General features: G+C 33.7%; 2 pseudogenes; one reads left to right on the forward strand and one right to left on the reverse strand.

Annotated features, from left to right (window-relative positions):
- Positions 1-4,617: 4,617 nt before the first annotated feature.
- LOC128288744 (ribulose bisphosphate carboxylase large chain-like) lies at positions 4,618-6,106 on the reverse strand (annotated as a pseudogene).
- A 580-nt stretch (positions 6,107-6,686) lies between these two features.
- LOC128288747 (ATP synthase subunit beta, chloroplastic-like) lies at positions 6,687-8,396 on the forward strand (annotated as a pseudogene).
- Positions 8,397-16,562: the final 8,166 nt, after the last annotated feature.

Genomic DNA, 16,562 nt, shown 5'->3' on the forward strand with positions numbered 1-16,562 from the left:
TTATGCTGATCAAAAATGAGTGACAAAAAAAGACAGAAAAGTTATCATTACGTTTATCATTATGTTATAAAGAAAGAAATCCACTTGTTTAGTTCTTTAGTTCTTAAGGAGCACAAAGAAAGGATAAAGGGAGGGGCCGATTGAGAAAAGAAAAGTAGAGAAATTTACAAGATATGATCTATCTGTATCTAACGTATCAACTCCAAATATTGCAAATAAAAAGCGAAAGTCTTTATTTCGATTTGATATATGAGATGAATCCAGTATTTCGATTTCTTGCTTATTTTGTTACTGAATTAAGTTGAGCGGTTTTACATTTACAGACGCATAAAAACTATTTTGTGGACAAAAAACTGTTTTTATGTTATGACTCTTCCGTATACGTCCGCTTTGGTTTGAATGGGCATTCTGAAGAAACTTCAGTTTAGTTCTGCTATAGAAAAAAGAGGATTCTTGGATTGAGCTTTTTCCTCCCGGCGAGAAAGCTTTTATTCTGCAATTCATTTCAAAAGACTTCAATCGGTACACGCAAAAAATAGGCCAATTCAGCAGCTTTTTGTTCAATTTCGCGCGGAGTCAAATTCTCATCAGTACGAGTCAAGGGAACGGCCCCCTGGCCTCTGATTTCCATATAAAGGACACGACGAGCATAAATACCCTCTTTAACTTCTATTCTGATGGACTGAATATCTTTCATAAGGAATCGTAGAAAGATGCGACGATTTTTTCCAGGAAAACCCCAACGAAAAATACAGACTATTCCCTCCTTTCTATCGAATCGATCATAACCACTGCCTACATTCCAAAAAATTGTGCACCACAAATAGGAACTAATAAAGAGGCCTGCGATCCCATAGAAAGACATCACGATTCCTTGTGGAAAAAAAACTATTTGCTGAGACGGAAATAAAGATATCAAATTCCTACCAAGATAACTAGAAGTTCCAACTAATAAAAACCCTAATGAACCAAAAAAAAGGATAAAGGCCCAGCAAAAATTGCTTGTTTTTCGAGATCCCACTATAAATTCTATCCATATAGATTCTGATCGCCAACTCATACATACTAGATCCAGTTGCATTTTATTCGAATTGAGAGAATAACCAAAAAAATTCGACTTTACTTTTTTTGTTTCCGAAGTAACTCTCATCAACTAGTACTATTTTGATATGAACTTTTAGAAGGAATTCATCAAATTGCTTCGATCTAAAATCATCCCCTTTATATGATCGCCTATACGGATCTACTAGATATATAGACTTTAATTTCATACATCCGTTCGGTACCGATCCACTTGCTATAATTCATTTAACCCTATACCATGTTTACGTATGCATAAGAGGGCTTTTCATTTATGTTCGGTTCGGGTAAGCCGGATGTTATACAATATTCTACTAAATAGGTATCCATGACATCTAAGTCTTGAAAAAAATAGATAAGATTTGGTCTTGGCCCATCGAATCTAAAATCTTAGTTTTTGAACATACAAAGATAAAAGCCATTGCAATTGCCGGAAATACTAGGCCTACTAAAGGCACAAAAATAGAGGGAAAACTGCTGAAAGTTGTCATAAAATGGGTACCTCAATTTAATATTTGTACCTGTTATTGTTATATTGTTTAGTTAGAAATATATCTTATAACGATTATATTATAATTCGTATATTATACTAATTATATCTAAATACTAAGTATATCTAAGCGAATCTATATATCTAATAGATATCTAATAAGTGCAAGGAATGTAGAATTAAATAAAAGGACTTGCCCATCTTTTTAAATCAAATAAAATAGATGTATATGATAAGATAATCCACTTTCTTTATTATCTTACTTTATTCTTACTTTTCTTATTATTCTATTGTTCTTGTCTTCTAATTTGCATTTTGAATTTAATAAAGAAAGAGTTTATTACAAATTGTCGAAAGATTCGATTCGTTAGAATCCGATCCAAGAACAGGGATTATTAGTAAAATAGAATTTTCAGGAGATATAGAAAGATGCAAACTCTATATTTCTATTCTATTTTTCTCTATTTAAATTCTATATACATACGCAATAGAGAGGATAAAATTCGTTTTGTTGTCTCTCCAAATTCAATTTCATTTCACAGAAGGAAAATTCGCTTTTATCTTGTTGCTAGAGGTTTACTCATTAGTAATATCGGATAATGATAATAATTATCCACATAATTTGTTTTCGACAATTCCTTTTTTGTCACAAAAGTCAAAGCCCATTACGGGGCTTTGACTTTGGTTCGATAAACTAACTAACTACCTTTTCACTACACAAATAAAAAATTTCACTTAAGACTCTGCCAGTTGAATTTTGATTCAAGGAAAAACCGTAGAGCTGAACTAACTCCTCAGAACACTTTTAAAGGATTACGTGGTACGATTGGATCAGAATAAACCCTTATGGAATAAATATTCAGCCGCCTGTGAACCTTCCGGTATTGTTTTATTCAATGTTTGCTCAATTACTCTTTTACCCGCAAATGCAATATAGGCATTGGGTTCAGCAATAATGATATCCCCCAACATACCAAAACTCGCAGTCACTCCACCAGTAGTAGGAGATGTAAGAATTGATACATAAAATAACTTTTATTTGATTGATAATCATATAAAGCGGAAGATATTTTAGCCATTTGCATCAAGCTCAAACTTCCTTCTTGCATGCGTGCTCCTCCGGAAGCACACACTAGAATAAGAGGTAAAAAATTATTGGTAGCATATTCGATCAAACGGGTGATTTTCTCGCCTACTACAGATCCTATCTCCCCATAAACTGAAAATCCATAACCCCGATTGCTATAGGAATACCGTTTAGATTGACCGTGCCTGTTTGAATAACCTCAGTTAATCCTGTCTTTCTTTGATAAAAATCAATACGATCTTTATAAAGCTCTTCTTCAGACTGAAATTCAATGGGATCCAGAGATCATGTCTTCATCCATAGGACCCCAAGTGCCTGGATCAATCGAAGTTCGATTCTATCTGAACTCCTCATTTTCAAATGATATCCACATTGTTCACAAATATTCATTTTTGAATTAAGCGATTTCTTATAATTTACTCCATAACAATTTTCGCATTCGCATTGAACCCACAAATCCTTGTATAGATCGAGATCATTAGAACTTTCTTTTAGAGTTAAATCATTACCATTTCACGAGTTATTATATCGAAATTCTTGCCTTCACTACTATTTCACCTTCGCCGCAAATGTAATTATAAATATAATTATCATTGGAATTATCACTACCACTAAAATGGAACTATCAATACAGATTTGAGAACGAAGATGAAGTCAATACAACTATTAATGTGATTATTCCAACCACAGTTAGTATCATTATCATACAAGTTAAAATGATAGTGGGGCTCATCATTTTTCGATCCATTATTCATATAACTAGAATTATGATAACTATAAAAAAAACTTTCTAGTTCACTCAAAAAAGAATGATCATTGTTAAGCTCAAAATTTGATTTCACTATCAAAATATATGGAATAACGGTCTGATTACTATCCCTAATTAAAAGGTGTCATCAGAAATGAAATTCCGAATGTCTTTGACGTCAACTAAATGATCAACCTTACTGTAATAACTAGAGCTGTCACTACAATCATGAATGTTTTTATCCGTATCATTTCTAGTCGGGTCTTCGTTTACAGTAGTATTTTCAACAGGACCAAGGCGGCTATCCATTGATTTACTTAGCCACATCTGTATTCTAATTCTCCCTTAGACAAGATCAAATTGAACCATGATTTTTCCATAGAGCTTTCTTGCCTCTATTTCCATGAAAGTACAGTAGATGAATAGTCATTCGATGAAAATCAATTGAATATTTTTATTTCTATCAGAATACGCATACTAGATACAATCACTAGGGTTATTAACGAACAATGAGTGAATATTGAAAGAAACGATTCTCTTTTGTGAGAACCTAGGTAGCAGTTCATTATATATGATAGGATGAGAGCTCTTTTTCTTTTGAATTAGAAATATCAATTTTCAATTAGAAATAGTGATTTCCCCATGTTGTGTAAAATCCACACTGAAAAAATTGAAAAAGAATTTTTCTCCTATCAAGAACCTTTTTCGTAAAATCTCGTCTACTAATACAATAGTTTCTATTCAACTTTACGGAGCCAAAAGGACAACATACAGGATGGGTAGAAGAAGTTGTGATGCTTGGCTCGATCCATGATCGACATTGGTATATAGGATGAAAAGAATACAATCCTAAGGATCCACATAGGATTAATGGACCCAGGAGAAAATTTGAGTTGTGTTTAGTCTTTTTTTTGTATTTAAGATCTTGTATATCTAGATAAAATATATCTATCAAAATATAGACAATAGAATCAGCTCAATCCTTTTAGTAAAAGATTGGGCCGAGTTTAATTCAATTCAACAAACCGACAGTAATTACTGGATTACAAAGTATCCATTGCTTCGAATTCAAATTTGATTTATGAAGCTGGTTTATCTCATTTTCCACTTTATCTAATTTATCCACTGCGTCGAATTCAAATTTGATCGCCTTCATACTTCACAAGCAGCAGCTAGTTCAGGACTCCATTTGCTAGCCTCGGGATAATTTCATTACCCTCGGGCAAGGTCACGTCCCTCATTACGAGCTTGTACATGCTTCTAGCTACTCGATTAGCTTCAGCACCGGTGCATTTCCCCAAGGTGTCCTAAAGTTCCTCCACCGAATTGTAGTACGGAATCATCTCCAGATCTCTCAATCAAAGCAGGCATATGCCAAACGTGAATACCCCCGAAGCTACAGGCAGAACACCTGGCATAGAAGCCCAATCTTGAGTGAAATAAATACCACGGCTTCGATCTTTTTCAATAAAATCATCACGTAAGTAAATCGTCAAACCCAAAAGTTATGTCCCTTTCTCCTTCAGGTTTACCTACTACTGTACCAGCGTGTAGATAAGTCTCCACCAGACATACGTAAAGCTTTAGCTAGTACACGAAAGTGCATACCATGATTCTTCTGTCTATCAATAACTGCGTGCATTGCGCGATGGATGTGAAGAAGTAGACCATTATCTCAGCAATAATGAGCCAAGCTAGTATTTGCGGTGAACCACCTGTTAAGTAGTCGTGCATTACGATAGGAACTCCCAATTCTCTACTTTTTATGGCCCTTTTGATCATTTCTTCACATGTACCTGCAGTAGCATTCAAGTAATGCCCTTTGATTTCACCTGTTCCAGCCTGTGATTTAAAAATTGCTTCAGCACAAAATAAAACAGTCTCTCCAGCGCATAAATGGTTGGGGTTCACATTCTCATCATCTTTGGTAAATCAAGCCCGCCACGTAGACATTCATAAACTGCTCTACCGTAGTTCTTGGAGGATAACCCCAATTTAGGTTTAATAGTACATCCCTAATGAGGCGACCATACTTATTCAATTTATCTCTTTCAACCTGGATGCCATGAGGCGGGCCTTGGAAAGTTTTAATATAAGCAGTAGGGACTCGCAGATCCTCTAGACGTAGAAGCGCGCAGGGCTTTGAACCCAAATACATTACCCACAATGGAAGTAAACATGTTAGTAACAGAACCTTCTTCAAAAGGTCTAAAGGGTAAGCTACATAACATATATATTGATCTTCTTCTCCAGGAACAGGCTCAATGTCGTAGCATCGCCTTTGTAACGATCAAGGCTAGGTAAGGCCATCGGCAGTCCCACAGTTGTCCATGTACCAGTAGAAGATTCAGCAGCTACCGCGGCCCCTGCTTCCTCAGGCGGAACTCCGGGTTGAGGTTACTCGGAAGGCTGCCAAGATATCAGTATCTTTGACTTCATATTCAGGAGTATAATAAGTCAATTTATACTCTTTAACACCAGCTTTGAATCAACACTTGCTTTAGTCTCTGTTTGTGGTGACATAAGTCCTCCCTACAACTCATGAATTAAAATTCTCGCAACAACAAGGTCTACTCGATATAAATGAGGAGTTAATGAAACCTTTTCGAAGAAATCTTTCAAAAAATTATCAACGAATCGAAAGGTTCCTTATTAGACCATGGTATTTGATTCGCCAAATACATCATTATTCTATATTCTTTCATATATGGCGCAACCTGATCCGTGTTTTCAAGTTTATAATTCCTTACTTTTTTTTGAATCAAAATTCTAAATGCAAATGAAATAAATGAAAAGAAATAGATAAAAATAGATAAATAATATAAAATAATACTAATATATATTAGAATATATATATAATAGAATAGATAAATATATAATAGAATTAATATTCTAACATCTAATATAAATTATATATTATAAGCTCAATAAAATAAGAAATTCACCTTGACAGTAATATATGTTGTATATGTAAATCCTAGATGTGAAAACAGGCGTAATTCGGCCTGAAATGAAAAAAAAAGGAATATAGATGGAAAAAAGGGAGAGGTTGGACGTAAAGTAAAAAAAATCGATATGCTAAAATAAAATATGAAATGAAATTGAAACAAGGCTAATGAGATAGAAATAAGGAATCATAAATAGAGTTCAGGTTCCAATTCCATAGATAATATGGATGGTGTTGCCTATAATGATGGACAAATGAAGACTCTCCCAAAATTTTATTTATCCACTTCCTATTTTGAAAATAGGTTGGTTGAACTTAAAATTCCTTCATTGAATAAGGAACCAATCCAATTGCATGCACTTGAATTGGATGGGACCAACGAAATCGAGCGCTAACCCCATTTCTTATTGAATTAACCGATCAACCTCCTGTCGAAGATTTATTTTGTATTAGATAATTTTGGAAAAAAAAAATTGACATATTTCCTTTATTATGAAAATAAATCCTACTACTTCTGTTCCTGGAGTTTCCACGCTTGAAAAAGAAAATCTGGGGCGTATTTCTCAAATCATCGGTCCAGTACTGGATAACCTTTCCCGGGCAAGATGCCTAATATTTACAACGCCCTAGTAGTTAAGGGTCAAGATACCGCCGGTCAACAAATTAATGTAACTTGTGAGGTACAGCAATTATTAGGAAATAATCGAGTTAGAGCTGTAGCTATGAGCGCTACAGATGGTCTAACGAAGAGGAATGAAGTGATTGACACGGAGCTGCTCTAAGTGTTCCAGTCGGCGGAGCGACCCTAGGACGAATTTTTAACGTGCTTGAGGGCCCGTTGATAATTAGAGTCCTGTAGATACTCGCACAACATCCCTATTCATAAATCCGCGCCCGCTTTCATACAATTAGATACAAAATTATCTATTTTTGAAACAGGAATTAAAGTAGTCGATCTTTTGGCTCCTTATCGTCGTGGAGGAAAAATCGGACTATTTGAGGCTAGGGTAGGTAAAACAGTACTCATTATGGAATTGATCAACAACATTGCCAAAGCTCATGGGGCGTATCCGTATTTGGCGGAGTAGGTGAACGGACTCGTGAAGGAAATGATCTTTACATGGAAATGAAAGAATCTGGAGTAATTAATGAACAAAATCTTGCGGAATCAAAGTGGCTTTAGTCTACGGTCAGATGAATGAACCGCCAGGAGCTCGTATGAGAGTTGGATTGACTGCCCTAACTATGGCGGAATATTTCCGAGATGTTAATGAACAAGACGTACTTCTATTTATAGACAATATCTTCCGTTTTGTCCAAGCGGGATCCGAAGTATCTGCCTTATTGGGTAGAATGCCTTCCGCTGTGGGTTATCAACCACCCTAAGTACCGAAATGGGTACTTTACAAGAAAGAATTACTTCTACCAAGGAGGGATCCATAACTTCTATTCAAGCAGTTTATGTACCTGCGGATGATTTGACCAACCCTGCCCTGCCACAACATTTGCGCATTTAGATGCTACTACCGTACTATCAAGAGGATTAGCTGCCAAAGGTATTTATCCAGCGGTAGATCCTTTAGACTCAACGTCCACTATGCTCCAACCTCGAATCGTTGGTGAGGAACATTATGAAACTGCGCAAAGGGTTAAGCAAACCTTACAGCGTTACAAAGAACTTCAGGACATTATAGCTATCCTTGGGTTGGACGAATTGTCCGAAGGGATCCTTAACCGTAACAAGAGCGCGAAAAATTGAGCGTTTCTTATCACAACCTTTTCGTGGCGGAAGTATTTACCGGTTCCCCGAAGGAAATATGTTGGTCTAGCAGAAACAATTAGAGATTTAAATTGATCCTTTCCGGAGAATTAGACGGTCTTCCTGAACAGGCCTTTTATTTGGTAGGTAACATCGACGAAGCTACTGCGAAGGCTACGAACTTAGAAATGGAGAGCAAATTGAAGAAATGACCTTAAATCTTTGCGTACCCACCCTAATCGAATTGTTTGGGATTCAGAAGTGAAGAAATCATTTTATCTACTAATAGCGGACAAATTGGCGTATTACCAAATCACGCCTATTGCCACAGCTGTAGATATAGGTATTTTGAGAATACGCCTTAACGACCAATGGTTAACGATGGCTCTGATGGGTGGTTTTTGCTAGAATAGGCAACAATGAAATCACTATTTTAGTAAATGATGCGGAGAAGGAGTAGTGACATTGATCCACTGAAGCTCAACAAGCTCTTGAAATAGCGGAAGCTAACTTGAAGAAAGCTGAAGGCAAGAGGCAAACAATTGAGGCCGATCTAGCTCTCAGACGGGCTGGGACACGAGTCGAAGCTATCAACGCGATTTCGTAACGAGGTTGGTTAATCGAAAGAATTTCCGTAGAAACAGAACTTTCGTTTATACATCCCATTTTGATTCTGCCGATTAAATAGAATCAAATACAATCAAAAGTGAAATCAGATTTGATCTAACGAAAATTTGAAAATTGAAAACGGAAATAGAATAGGATGAAAAAGATGAAAATCAATAAAAAGAAGGTGGGTAGAAAACTTATTAGACAGGGATCGATGGTATCTAATAAGTTCTACCTACTATTAGAATTGAACCAATGACTCCATGCCGTATGAAAGCAATACTCTAACCACTGAGTTAAGTAGGTCATTTATTATCATAAGGAATCATAAAAGAAAAGGGACCTATTACATCGATGGATTATAAATCAATATTACTTCTAAGCAATACCAATCAAACCGACCAAAAGGGTATGATTATGATGTTGGATCATGTAATATTCATCTTGACAAGAAATTATCTACATAATATGATAAAATATATCACAAACACAAGGGCTATAAGCTCAGTTGGTAGAACACCTCGTTTACACATGCGCCAATGTTTTTCAGGAAATCTATCATGCAATCAAAAGAATTGATCTTTTGAGAAATCGATGTCTTACTCCATTACTTTGAAGAACAAAACAAAGAGAACAATAGCCTGACAAATGGTTCGGTCGATTCGGGTGCCGTTTAGGCAAGATCCGAATCGAACCCATCATTGATTTGAGATATTGATAGGGTGAATACCCGGTCTATTCAATGCTAGGCATAATGAGTATAAGGACCTCAAAAATGCTCTTTTCGTCCTATGAATCTTAAGGTGTATGAAGTTTCATGTTTGATTTTTTAATCAGGATGGTAGAGACTCCATTTAACTTAGGTTGATCTAGGCCAGAAGCAGACCTACGTCAAGATAACCCTTCCCCTCTTTGAAACACTTTGGAAGTGCTCCTGTATCAGTAATGAATCAGAGCACAATGAATCAGAGCACACGGAACCGTCTTCTTTTTCTGTTGAAAAAATATATATACTATGAACTAACTGATATTTCTATCAGTTAATGAAAAGCCAATGCAAAAAAAAATGCATGTTGGGTCTTTGAAATAGGCCGAATCATTTGATAATAATCAGTTCGATCTGTTTTACCGAGAAGGTCTACAGTTCGAGTCCGTATAGCCCTATATTTTCGAATTTTCTATTTTATTAATTTTAAATATTCATTAAATTTATTAAATTAAGAAAATGAAAATAATATTCTTAAAACTAAAACAAACTAAAACAATAAAATAAAGAATATCCAAATACAACTAAAAATAAAATCTAGTTTTTTCCTAATTATTGTATTCTTTGTTGATTGGAACTGGTCGCTTCAGTTGCTTGGTTAAAATCATTCCATAAGCTCGCTCACAGGGAGATCACTCAGAGTATAACCCTGAAAACAAAGCGCATTTCAGGATCCAATCGCTCTTTTTTTCTTGGATGAAATAAAATAAACAAAACCCATTTTCTTAATTAATCCTCATGGGTAGATTGATTTTGATTGATTCTATATAAATAGATATAAAATAAAAATTTCTATTTATTCTAAATCTATAATTTCAATTTATATTTAGAATAAATAGAATTTCGAATTAAAAAGTTTTTTATTTCTAAAATTCTAATAAATATTAGATATTAGTTAGATATTAGAATTCCTTTTATTTAGAAAATCCGAAATGAAGTGAAAACGAAAAAGTATTACTTGTTTTGGATTGTATAGTATTATACTATATATAGTATAAATATATATTTATACTAGTATTATACAAATTAGTACTATATCGAAATGAAATCGAAATAAGTGGAATGTAAATAAAATAGGATTAATTCCAATCAATAAATCTTAAAACGCAACATGGAAACACCGCAAACAAACGAAACTGGACGATTCGATCAAACTGAATTGTTGTTTTGACTAAACAAACAGTTGCGGATGACTTGACAATGAATTCAGGTCGAACGACTAATCCGATCTATTTTCACATTCATAGGAGTTCGTCTATGTTTCTGCTTTACGAATATGATATTTTCTGGGCATTTCTAATAATATCAAGTGCTATTCCTATTTTGGCATTTCTAATTTCTGGGTTTTAGCCCCGATTAGAAAGGGTCAGAAAAACTTTCTAGTTATGAATCGGTATAGAACCAATGGGCGATGCTTGGTTACAATTTCGAATCCGTTATTATATGTTTGCTCTAGTTTTGTTGTTTTGATGTTGAAACGGTTTTTCTTTATCCATGGGCAATGAGTTTCGATGTATTGGGGGTACCCGTATTCATAGAAGCTTTCATTTTCGTGCTTATCCTAATTGTTGGTTCAGTTTATGCATGGCGAAAAGGAGCATTGGAATGGTCTTAGTTCCTGAATATTCAGATAATAAAAAGAAAGAAAAAAGTCAAAATAATAATAACATTGAGTATGAATTCCATCGAATTTCCCTTACTTGATCGAACAACCCAAAATTCAGTTATTTCAACTACATTAAATGATCTTTCAAATTGGTCAAGACTCTCCAGTTTATGGCCGCTTCTTTATGGTACCAGTTGTTGCTTTATTGAATTTGCTTCATTAATAGGCTCACGCTTCGACTTTGATCGTTATGGGCTGGTACCAAGATCGAGTCCTAGACAGGCAGACCTAATTTTAACAGCTGGAACAGTAACAATGAAAATGGCGCCCTCTTTAGTGAGATTATATGAACAAATGCGAACCTAAATATGTTATTGCTATGGGCGCGTGTACAATTACAGGAGGATGTTCAGTACTGATTCTTATAGTACTGTTCAGGGGTCGATAAGCTAATTCCGTGGATGTCTATTTGCCGGGCTGTCCCCTAAACCCAGGCAGATTATAGATGCTATAACAAAACTTCGTAAGAAAATATCTCGCGAAATCTATGAAGATCGAATTAGATCTCAACAGGGGATCGGTGTTTTACTACCAATCACAAGTTTTGTCTTGTACGCAGTACTCGTGCTGGAAATTATAATCAAGGATTGCTCTATCAACCACCATCTACTTCAGAATTCCTCCTGAAACATTTTCAACTACAAGGTTCACTATCTTCCCACGAATTAGTAAATTAGGTAGGATTTTTTTTACAGAAACAGACAACGAATTAATCTTCATAAATTCGATTTCATCATAAATGCGAAATACTTATCTTATAAAAATGACAAATAAAAAAAGAAAAAGTGCGGGAGAGATAAAAAGATGCAGGGTCGTTTGTCTGTTTGGCTAGTCAAACACGGGCTAGTTCATAGATCTTTGGGCTTCGATTACCAAGGAATAGAGACTTTACAAATAAAGCCTGAGGATTGGCATTCCATTGCTGTTATTTTTATGTATATGGTTACAATTATCTACGTTCCCAATGTGCCTATGATTAACAGCACCAGGCGGACTGTTAGCCAGTGTGTATCATCTTACGAGAATAGAGTATGGTGTAGATCAACCGGAAGAGGTATGTATAAAAGTATTTGCTCAAGGAGTAACCTAGAATTCCGTCTGTTTTCTGGGTTTGGAAAAGTTCGGATTTTCAAGAACGAGAATCTTATGACATGTTTGGGAATCTCTTATGAAAATCATCCACGACTGAAACGTATCTTAATGCCCGAAAGTTGGATAGGGTGGCCTTTACGTAAGGATTACATTGCCCCCAATTTTTATGAAATACAAGACGCTCATTGAATGATAAGAAACTAATTACAACTTCGAATATTCAAGGAATATTTGTACATTCTCTTCTAGCTCAAACAGAGGAATTGAGGTTTCATTCGTATTCTTATGGATAGGCTAATAAATAAAAGAAATAAAGACAATACATCATTGAGATTCTCGATTTTTTGAAGAGACTTTTTATTTATATTTATTTTATTTCGGACGAGCCGAGACAATAGGATGAACAACAAGGGTTCTGTACCGTGAACTTTGTATCGCACACATCACTTAGATGAACTCTAGAGAGTCAGCATAGAAGGAATGAAGAAATGGAATATGAAAGAGAATACAAAGAAATAAATGAAAGGGGATCGGCTTCTATTTGTACTGTAGCTGAGATGAGTCTTGGTTATTTCTATCCTTGAACTCCTCTAGACCCGACTTTTTGTTGGGCCTTTCAACCAACTATTTTTATTTTAATCTTTTAATTAAATATGTATGAAGTATTACCATTCTTTTTGAATGTGAGAAGCCGCAGTGTGAACAAATAAAAAAGGAGAGGAAAGATAAGCAAATTTTGTCTTTTACTACATTATAATAGACACATTAGAATAGACTCTTTGCTCATTTTAAAAAGAGAAAAAAATACAAAATAAAATAAATAAAGAGAGGGTTTACTCTCAGATACCTAGCTAGATAAGTATGTATTATGTCGATCCATATCAATTAATTTGTAGAGTAGATACTCATACAAATTAATCATGCCAGAACCAGATTTGAACTGGTGACACGAGTTTTCAGTCCTCTGCTCTACCAACTGAGCTATCCCGACCATTACCGACGCATTATCCTCATAATACTAGATGACTTGGGTCTATGTCAATTAAAATAGAAAACAAAAAAAACGAAAAGTATTAAATTAAAAGTCTCGAACAGGAATTTCTTGGATCTTCAAAGGAAGACTTTGTAAATTTCCATATAGTAATCACTTATGTATTATGAATCATTCAAATAGGTATTCCTTGCTCAAAGATTTCTACGTATATCATATATATCACATCACACTATATCACAGACTTGTGATAAAGAACAAAATTCTGCTATGCTAGGATACGCTTGTAAAACGGCAAAGAATAGGATGAATGAAACATGAGGAACTTTGAACCACTAACAAAAGGGTAGGATAAAATAAATAGACAGCAAACGGGCTTTTTTGGGGTTGGGGATAGAAGGGACTTGAACCCTCACGATTTTTAAAGTCGACGGATTTTCCTCTTACTATAAATTTCATTGTTGTCGGTATTGATATTGACATGTAGAACGGGACTCTATCTTTATTCTCGTCCGATTAATCAGTTTTCAAAAGATTTATCAGACTATGGGTGAATGATTTGATTAATGACTATTCTATTCGATTCTTTCTTCAACTTGGAATCGATTCACAACAATTCTTTTATTTTTCATATTTTCATATAAATATAAATTGATATTGCATATAATAGAAATAAAAAAAAAATACAGGTTCGGTTCGTCTTTTTGAGATAGTTTTCATTAAGTATACCTATAAAAAAATAGGTATATCTTGCATCCTTTCTAGAGTTTCGATATTCGATATAAGGTTCCTTTACCAACAGTCAACCCCATTTGTTAGAATAGCTTCCATTGAGTCTCTGCATATCCTATCCTTTTTCTTTTTTCTTATTCTCGCTTGCTGAACCTTTGTTCATGTTTATGTCAAAATAATAAAATAATAGGATTTGGCTCAGGATTGCCCATTTTTCATTCAAGGTTTCTCTGAATTTGAAAGTTATCACTTAGTAGGTTTCCATACCAAGGCTCAATCCAATTAAGTCCGTAGCGTCTACCAATTTCGCCATATCCCCTTTTGTGTCTTGAGATTAGGATCTCATTAGGATGCCCCTCCTTCCCCCTTTCTCCCTCCTTTCCCCCTTCTTTCATTTGTTTATTTTCTTTCGTTTATTTATTTGCTTTCTTTTTATGCGAAACCGTTGAATTTAGTAGATATAGATACAGATTCTTATATCGAAGGGTCTTTACCTATTTTCTTGTTTGTTTATCCGTTTTTCGTCTCTATCGGAGACCCATATTAATTTTTATTTGGTCCAAAAATATTTTATCATTTCTGTATTCGCAATTCAATATAGATGGGTTGTTTCATAACATATATGTCCCTCTTACTCTCAGTTTTCTCAAACGATTTAATTTGGTGGAATACTCAGAGGGTCGATTCTTTTTCGTCTTGAACTTCTGTCTTTATGAATGAAAACAAAAAGAAAGGTCTCTCATTATGATCTGGATTTCATTTCTATAGGTTGCATCTTTTTTCTTTAATTTCATTTTTATTATTGTTATTAGACTATCCTATATAACCATAATAACTAAAAATAAAATGAAAATTGAATTTATTCATTATTAAAAATGAAAATGAAATTAATTTGTTTTTTTAGTATAATAGCTAGAACTAATTATTTCTATTTAATAACTAGAACTAATTATTCCATTCATTTCTATTTCGAATTCGAAGATAATTCAAATTTTGAGTCTAAAAAGGTTTCATTCTAATTATCTAGACTTATAACATTTCATTTATATAATCATAAAATATATAACTTCATAAAAAGATTTGTTCTCTAATTATCTCTATTTAGAACTCTAAACTAAATAGAAATAAATTTAATCTAGATTAAATCTATTAAATCGATCGATTAAATGAAATCTATATAAAAAATTTTCTATTTCTATATAATTTAGATGTAAAATATACTAAAATATAAAATAAACTGAAAATAAAAATGGAGTCAGTAATATTAGTAATATTACTATATTAATATAAAGAAATATAACTAAGATATAAAAGATATTAAATATATTAAATATATAAAATATATGAATAAATAATAAATATATATATAAAATTTTAATTAAATCAGATTATTAGATTCTATCAGCATTAAGCTTGAATATTAGATTGAATCTACCATTATTATATTAAATAAAATTTTATATTTATATTAAGTTTTTATTAAGTATGGCATTAAAAATTAGAAAAAATTCTAGTTTTCTAAATTCAGTCTCTAATTCATATTAATAAGAAATCCTATACATAAATCTGTTAATAAAAGAATAGAAAAAGCTTTTATTGTGTCGCTTAAATTATATAGAATTCTTGAACAGAGTTAAGAATAAGAAGTTCTTCATTCCCCAAATAGAATAACCACTTAGAATAACGAAACAGATTAGATTGGTCGAGAAGTGCAAAATCGTATGGATATGATCCTCATTGTGCAGCTTGATCAATTGGATCGTTTCTTTTTGATTCTATACGAAGCTTTTGTAGATGTGTTTCGGGTATTCTTTTATCATTTCGTCCAACAGGAAGAGTTCCTCTTTCTATGAATTGTTCTAGAATACTCTTTTCTTGAATATCATTCAAAAAGTTTCGGATTGCCTAGTATCCACCAATTAGTAATCCAAGATTTCAGACTTTTATTAAATGAGAGAGATCCACCAGGGCAAAATACTATAGATGCAAGATATAGAAGGGAGTGAATGCTTTCTTTTTGCCATTTTTCATCTGTGAGTTGTTAATGAACCCACCTCATTCGTTGACTTTATGTGATCTAATCTTTCTATCAAGCATGCCTTTCATTATATTATAAAGTAGGGGCCCATGAATCTATTCTCTGTTTTTTGATTCAGTGCAGCCCTTGAATCTAATTGAATCTAAAAGAATACAGAATATAGAAAATAAGAATCCACTTTGAATTCGAATGAAATATATATATTGTTATATTGTTTTGTTTCCATATATCTCAATTGATCAAATTCAAACAATTGCCCTCTTTTGATAACTTGAAAGAACCGCTTCAAATAATAAAGATTGTTCTATTCAGATTTTGAGACGAAGGAGCGCCCTGTCTATATCAAGATCGCAATCAAATATGTCGAAAATTTTCGCAGGTTATCTAAACTATATATAGTCTAGAGTCCAGCAATAATTGAAAAAAATTAGGAAAAATATTATGCTGATCAAAAATGAGTGACAAAAAAGACAGAAAAGTTATCATTACGTTTATCATTATGTTATAAGAAAGAAATCCACTTGTTTAGTTCTTTAGTTCTTAAGGAGCACAAAGAA

Source organism: Gossypium arboreum, unplaced genomic scaffold, assembly GCF_025698485.1.
Source record: "Gossypium arboreum isolate Shixiya-1 unplaced genomic scaffold, ASM2569848v2 Contig00271, whole genome shotgun sequence".
NCBI classification, from domain to species: Eukaryota; Viridiplantae; Streptophyta; class Magnoliopsida; order Malvales; family Malvaceae; genus Gossypium; species Gossypium arboreum.